Below are 7,884 nucleotides of genomic sequence, written 5' to 3'. Positions count from 1 at the left end.
AATCACTTGTATCAAATCTCATTCCAAAACACAGGGAAAGACGTTAAATTTCTTATAGGATGCCAACTGAACAGCCAGTGTTTAGAAAACCTTGTTCCCAGATTGAAGTGAAGCATTTCTGCCTACTGCATCCCACCAACATTGTCGTCATGATGCTAAGCTAGATGTACAGACTGAGGTATGAGATTCACATTTTTCTAACTGAAAAGCAATTTCATTAGGAAACTATATTTGAATATGATCTTGAGGAAGAAAGTCGGTATTTTAACCAATATTTTTGACATTCTTAAACTAATTTGAAACTTCTAAGGGAAAACAAAGATATTTATTATTTTAAAGGTGTTATTATTACAGCACTCACTTCTCAGAAGTACAGTATTTGGTGTAACTACTATATGTTCTTAACTTTGTTGCAGCTTATTGAAGGGAACACTATTATTAAAGGTATTTGGAAGAAAAACTTACAAATATTTTTGTATCTCCTTTCTCTGTGTCAAACTTTTAATCATTATTTTCCAAAAGAGAAATGTAAAGCATTAAAAAAAATCAGATAAAAGAAGTATTGATTTACAAAATTCTGAAAAAAATATCTAATTTAAATGTTGGTATTAACATGTATGTAAACTCATTGATATTCCTCTCTTCTAGAGGTGGAGCTTAATTCCTTCCTTTTGAGTGTGGGCTGCACTTAATGACTCATTGCTAACTGGTAGAGTAAGGCTGATGGAATGACGTGTGACTCTGGGTCTAGGACATCAAATACATGGTAGCTTCCATCTTGGTTGCTCTCTCTCTTGGATCACCTGCTTTGAGAGAAGCAAGCTACGTAGTCATCAGCCACCTTGTGGAAAAGTCCACATGGCTAGGAACTGAGGCCTCCTGGGAGCATCCAGCAAGGAACTGAGGCCTGTTCCACCAGCCATGAGTGAGCCATGTTTCATGGGAATGTCCCAGCCCCAGTCAAGCCATCATCTGATGCAGCCCTGGCTGACAACTGGACTGCAACCTTGAGAGAGGCCCTGAGCCAGAGGCACCCAGGCAAACATTTGCCAGACTGCTGACCCTGGGAAATTGTGGGAGATAATACCTGTTTGTTGTTTTGCGCTGCTAAATTTTGGGTAATTTCTTATCCAGCAATACATAACTCATACTAAGTCCAAACAGAGAGTGAATTATTGCACTTTAACTTTTGCTTGCTCTAAATTAATTACACTAGTTCCCTCTCATCTGCACTTTTGCTTTCCACAGTTTCAGTTACCTGCTGTCAACTGTAGTCTGAAAATATTAAATGGAAAATTCCAGAAATAAACAGTTCATATATTTTAAATTGCATGCCATTTTGAGTAGCTTGATGACATCTTGCAGCATCCTGCTCTGTCCTGCCTGGGATGTGAATCATCCCTCTGTCCAGTGTATCCACGCTGTGTATGCTATCCGCCCATTACTCACTTAGTAGCCGTCTCATTATCAGATCAACTGTCCTGGTATCACAGTTCCTGTGTTCAAGTAAACCTTATTTTACTTCATAATGGCCCCAAAGTACAAAAGTATGCATAGGAAAAAACACAGTATATGGGGTTTGATACTATCCCTGGTTTCAGGCATCCACTGGGGGTCTTGGAAGGTATCCTTGTGGATAAGTGGGACGACTGTATTAAATAGTAAACCCACCATTTGGTTTTAAGATTTAAGAAAAATTTCCCTGGTTAATAAACAGGATGCATTTTATTACCATTCACAACAATCTATTTATTTTAACTGCAATTTCCAACCATGACCCAATGAAACACAAAGGAATAACCAGGCTGTGCTAGGCTGATTCCATGATGGTCCACAATCACCATCTTCTGGTTACTCTCCTTCCCCCCAGTTATTCAAGCAAACACTAACATAGATGCTGCTGAGAAGGGATTCTGCAGATGTAACTAAGATCTCAAATCAGTTGATCATAAGACAAGGGGATTGTCCTGGGTGGGACTGTCCTCATCAGGTGAGCCCTTAAAAGCACTGGGTTCTTCCTGAGCAAAGAGATTCAAAGGTGAGAGAGATTCAGTGTGAGGGGTTTTCTCCATTGTGGGCTTTGAACATGGAGGCCGCATGGCAAAGAATGCTGGTGACCAGTAGGTGTTGGGAGCAGTCCTGCTCTGGCTCCTCACTGACAGTTGTCAAGGAAAGAGGGTCCTCAGCCCTACAACTGGAAAAAAGTGAGTTCCACTAACAAGCTCTGTGTAAGCTTAGAGGAAGATCCTGAGCTCAAGATGAGAAAACAGCTTTCCGAGACCCTGAACAGAGAACCCACACACACCACGCATGGATTTCTGACTAAGGAATTGTAAGCAAATAAGTGGGTGTTGTTTTGAACCACTAAGTTGTGGTTTTGTTACGCAGTAACAGAAACTAATACGCAAGCTCACTGTGCAACAGATAAGCATATAGCACTTTTTCCAGTGGCATGAATTTATGAACTGATAAGCCTGCTAGTCCCATAAAATAAAATCTTTTCAAATTTTTTTCTATTTTTCATTTTATCATTTTGAATAACATAATTAAATTTTAAAACAATCAGTTTATTCAATGACAGCTAATTTAATCCCTACTATGTATAAGAATGGCTGTATATGCTGGGGATACCGCTTTGACCTAAACAGCACAAAGCCCCTGTGCTCATGTGTCTTACATTCTAGAGGCTTCCCAAGAGTGAGACGGAGCCAGTGGAGTGTTTTAGTGAAGAAATGACGCATCCTGACTCACACTAGCAGGATCCCTGACCCCTGTGGGGAGAATAGTCCATGGGTGGCAGGTGCCACAGTTTAGGCCTGAGAGGGTGGTGGAGACGAAGGGGAGAAAAGGGGTGAGAGGGACAGAGAGAAGGGCTGGAGAAACAGGCGTAGGAAAAGAAGCAGAGGGAAAGAATTCTAAAGCAGTGGAATCCTCAGACTTAAACATACGTATTGTTTCATAGATGTTTAGTAAACATATCTACAAGCCCAGCAGGGTAGCCTTTGCATTTGGTGTTGACTATATTTTGTGGTGCTGCCTAAAAACTAATGCCCCTTATGTTAATCAGTTTAAAAAATAAGTGTCCCAATAAAATATTCACACTGCTCACATGTGAAGAACTCATAAAAAGAGGCAGTGCAGGGGCTCTGGTGAATGGCATTCTGACTGCACGAGCACTTGCAACTTTGAGAAAATTAATGCACAGTAACAAACTGTGCTTCCTCGTGCTTCGTTGTACTGAGGACATGTCAGGGACTCACAGGGAGAAACGAGGGAATGAAGATCATTTTAAAATACAACAACCTGGAGTCACAGATATACTGACTGGAAAGTAACAGGAGCTTTGTGAGTCTGACTGCGGGGCTGTGCAGAGACATTTCTGTACGAAGGGGCCCAAATCACTGCTTTTACAGACTGGATTTCTGATGTTCAGGGTTTTCAAGATCGTGTTACCCACTGTGGCTAATAAACAGAAAGGAAGCTGGTCTCCATGAGAACCTCTATCTGGTGTTTTTAGGCACAACTTCTCCAGGTTTAAAGAGAAAACCCCAGTCCCTCCCCCTCCATTCCCCAGGGCGAGCTCACTCTCTGGCATCAAGTTCCCTGGGGCTGAGTTTTCTTCTAGAAGAGTCCAGGGGAGAGGTGAGGGGTGGGAGTCAGCGAGTCCATTTCAGGGGGAGAGATTCCAGTAAGAGGAGGAAAAGGGGCTGAGCCCAGCCTGGGGGTCTCTCCCTGGTTTCCTCTGACAGCCCCTGGGCCAGGACTCAGGGAGACGTTGTGACAAAGAGCTCTCGTGCAGGAGGAGAGGGGTCAGGGCAAGTGGTTCTCAGGGTCTCAGGCCCCGAGGGCGGAGTCTGGGGCGGTTTCTGCGGCTCAGTGTTGGGGCGACCCTGTCTCCCTGAGATTCACTTCTCCCTCTCACAACCTGTGTCAGGTCCTCCTGCCTGGAGATTCATGACGGGGCCCCAGTTGTCACTCCCATTGCGAGTCCAGTTTCTAGGGAAGCCCATCAGCGTGTCTGTCGTTCCTGGTTATAAAGTCTCCACCACCCTCCGGGGCTCAGGTTCTCCTCAAACCCTAAGAATAAGGGTCATGGCGCCCGGAACCCTCCTCCTGCTGCTCTCGGGAACCCTGACCCTGACAGAGACCTGGGCAGGTGAATGCGGGATCGGGAGGAAACTGCCTCTGCGGGGGGCGGAGCGAGGGGACCACGCGGCCAGGAGCAGGACCCCCAGGGAAGGGGCGCCTCCGTGGACCCAGCCCAAACACGCTCACCCCGCCCCTCCTCGGCCCCGCCGCGTCCTGACCCATTTCCTTCGCTCCCCAGTCTCCCGCCCTCTCCTCTTACCCACTGGGGTCTCCCGCGCTACTCCGTCCGCCGCCTCTTTTCCGTCTCCAGAGCCCCTCCCCTCGCCCCCTCCTGGCCCCATCATCCTTGGACCCAGACCCGCGCCGGGAGGAGGGTTGGCCGGGTCTGAGCCCCTCCCCGCCCCCAGGCTCCCACTCCATGAGGTATTTCTACACCGCCGTGTCCCGGCCCGGCCGCGGGGAGCCCCGCTTCATCGCCGTCGGCTACGTGGACGACACGCAGTTCGTGCGGTTCGACAGCGACGCCGCGAGTCCGAGGATGGAGCCGCGGGCGCGGTGGATGGAGCAGGAGGGGCCGGAGTATTGGGAGCGGGAGACGCGGACCGCCAAGGGCAACGCACAGACTTTCCGAGTGAGCCTGAACACCCTGCGCGGCTACTAGAACCAGAGCGAGGCCGGTGAGCGACGCGGGCCCAGGTCGCGACCCCCTATCCCCACGGACGGGCCGGGGTCTCCCCGAGTCTCCGGGTCCGAGATTCACCCCAAGGCTGCGGGACCCGCCCGGCCCCCGACCCGGGAAGAGCCGGCGGGGACTTTTCCGCGGTTTCATTTTCAGTTTGGGTTTAATCTCTGTGGGGGGGGGGGGGGCGAGTGGTCTGGGCTGACCTCGGGGCGGGGTCAGGGTCTCACACCCTCCAGGAAATGTATGGCTGCGACGTGGGGCCAGACGGGCGCCTCCTCCGCGGGTACTTTAAGTCCGCCTACGATGGCGCCGATTACATCGCCCTGAACGAGGACCTGCGCTCCTGGACCGCGGCGGACGCGGCGGCTCAGATCACCCGGCGCAAGTGGGAGGCGGCCGGTGTGGCGGAGCAGCGCAGGAACTACCTGGAGGGCACCTGCGTGGAGTGGCTCCTCAGACACCTGGAGAACGGGAAGGAGACGCTGCAGCGCGCAGGTACGAGGGGCCGCGGCGCCTCCTGATCTCCCAGTGGGCCGAGCCTGCCATCCCGCAGAGAGAGGAGGGAAATGTGATCCACCCCTGAATGTGCCCAGCCCATGGGTCGGCAGACTGAGTCTGCCAGGGTTTTCAGATGCAGTGCCAAAGAGTGACTCCCCAGAGGGCTTGCCTTTTTCTCAGGGACGTTAAGGGGTCCAGGCTCTCCGGGGATGGAGGGAGAAGCTGTCTCTGAAATGACTGACAGGGTTCCCTCTGACTCTGGCGGCAGCTCTGGGACTTTCTCTCTCAGGCCTTGTTCCAGGCCCCACACCCTAACCGTGTTTGAGGTCTGACCAGGTTTTCTGAGTCATTTCGCCTCCACCCAGCTCAGGACCAGAAATCCCTTTACTCTTCTTCAGAGACCTGCCTCCTACCCTGTGCTGACTCACTCTGATTCCAGAAATTTCCAAGGAGTGGAGTTATTTCAGGTTCCTGTGTCCAGGCTGGTGTCTGAGTTTTGTGAGCCCTTCCCCCACCCCAACTGTCCCGTCCATTCTCAGGATGGTCACGAGTGCTGCTTCAGTGGTCCAAACGGATGCAAAGTTCCTGAATTTTCTGATCCTTCTCCTCAGATCCCCCAAAGACACATGTGACCCACTACTCCATCTCTGACCGTGAGGTCACCCTGAGGTGCTGGGCCCTGGGCTTCTACCCTGCGGAGATCACCCTGTCCTGGCAGCGTGATGGGGAGGACCTGACCCAGGACATGGAGCTTGTGGAGACCAGGCCTGGAGGGGACGGGAACTTCCAGAAGTGGGTGGCTGTGGTGGTACCTTCTGGAGAGGAGCAGAGATACACATGCCGTGTGCAGCATGAAGGGCTGGCTGAGCCCATCACCCTGAGATGGGGTAAGGAGGGAGCCGTGGGCTCAGAGCCTCTTCTCAGGGAAATCAGGAGCCCTTCTGGAGACCTGCAGCAGGGTCAGGGCCCTCACCTTCACTTCCCTTCCCAGAGCTGCCTCCTGAGTCCACCATCCTCACTGTGGGCATTATTGTTGGCCTGCTTCTCCTTGGAGCTGTGGTGGTTGGTGTTGTGATCTGGAGGAAGAAGCACTCAGGTAGGGAAGGTGGTGGTCTGAGATTTCTTGTCCTGTTGGGGTGTTTCAAGCCCAGATAGAAGTTTGTCCTGCCTGGTCAATGGGAAGTCCCATCCACAGGCACATGTGCTTTCCTAGTCTGGGACCCTGTTTGCTAACACTTACTCTTTAGTAAAGCACGTGTGAGAATGAAGGATAAATTTATCACCTTGATGAGTCTGGTGATGGGGACCTGATTCCCAACAGTCACAGGACAGAAGAGATGGTGAGGGGAAGTCACAAGTCACAGGTCACGAGGTGGTTGGTCCAGTCTCCACACATGTGCTTCCCTCGTGTTTCCTGATCCTGCCCTGGGTCTGTAATCACAGTTCTGGAAACTTCTCTGGGCTCCAGGACTAGGGGGTTCCTTTAGGACCTCATGGCCCTGCTTCCTCCATGGTTTCTCACAGGATGTTTTCTTCCCTTAGGTGAGAAAGGAAGGAGCTATTCTCAGGCTGCAAGTAAGGATGGAGTGAGTGTGTTGCCTGGGACCCTTGTAATAGTGTAGACGGGAGCCCATGGGGAGCTCACCCACCCCATAGTTCCTCCATTAGTCTCAAATCCTGTGGGCTCTGACCACATCCTGTTTTGTTCTACTCCAGACAGTGACAGTGCCCAGGGCTCTGATGTGTCTCTCAAGGCAGGTGACACTCTGGAGGCCTCAAGTGGGGAGATTTTTGGGTGGAGGGGCCTGGACTAGGTTATGGATACTCTTTGATTGGGACATTCTTAGCATGTGGTGGGCTGTTCAGAATGTCATTAATTATAGCGAGTGCCTTAAATTATTCATAATTGTTTTCTGCTATAGCGTGAAACAGCTGTCTCGTTGGAGACAGTGTGATGCAAGATTTGTTCCTGTCCTGCTCCCATTATGACTTCAGGAATCTCTGACTTCTGTATCTGCAAAGGGCATCTGAGGGTGTCTGTGTTCCTCTTGGCATAATGTGAGGAGATAGGGAGACTAGTCTCCCCCGTGACCCCCTCCCACACTGCCTTGTGTTCTGTCCCCTGATTGACTTTCCTGTCCCAGCAGAGGTGGGGCTGGTTCCATCCCTGTCTTAACTTCGTGTTGCCCTGAGCTGCAGCTTCTTCCTTCCTTATTGAGAATAAACATCTGCATATGAACTTGTTTTTTCAGATTCTTGCCATGAGGGATTGATGGGTTAATTAAAGGAGAAGATTCCTAAAATTTGAGAAGGGAAATAAATGGAGGTCTGAGAACTTTCCAGAATCTGCCTGTTCACTGTGCTGAGTCTCTTGCAGGTGGGGACAGGAGAAGGCTGTGAGGAGCTGAGCATAAGACTGAGGCCTTTGCCAGTCGATGTTCAGTGCATTGTGGTCTTTGACATGGTGACTCCTTGGTGGGGACACCTTCTCTGCTTCTTTGGCCTTGTCCTTTCAGGAGACTCTTGTCCCACCAGGATCTATGACCGCAGGGATTCGGACATCACCTGGGCCTTGTGTCTCCAGGACAGCGTGCAGGGGGTGCTTCATGTGGCCG

The 7,884-nt window shown here is 50.6% G+C and overlaps 1 pseudogene; it reads left to right on the top strand.

Annotated features, from left to right (window-relative positions):
- Window positions 1-3,928: 3,928 nt before the first annotated feature.
- Window positions 3,929-7,508, top strand: LOC138919625 (BOLA class I histocompatibility antigen, alpha chain BL3-7-like; annotated as a pseudogene).
- The last annotated feature ends 376 nt before the right edge of the window (window positions 7,509-7,884 follow it).

Source organism: Equus caballus, chromosome 20, assembly GCF_041296265.1.
Source record: "Equus caballus isolate H_3958 breed thoroughbred chromosome 20, TB-T2T, whole genome shotgun sequence".
Classification (NCBI taxonomy): Eukaryota; Metazoa; Chordata; class Mammalia; order Perissodactyla; family Equidae; genus Equus; species Equus caballus.
This window is presented reverse-complemented; position numbering and strand designations above follow the sequence as displayed.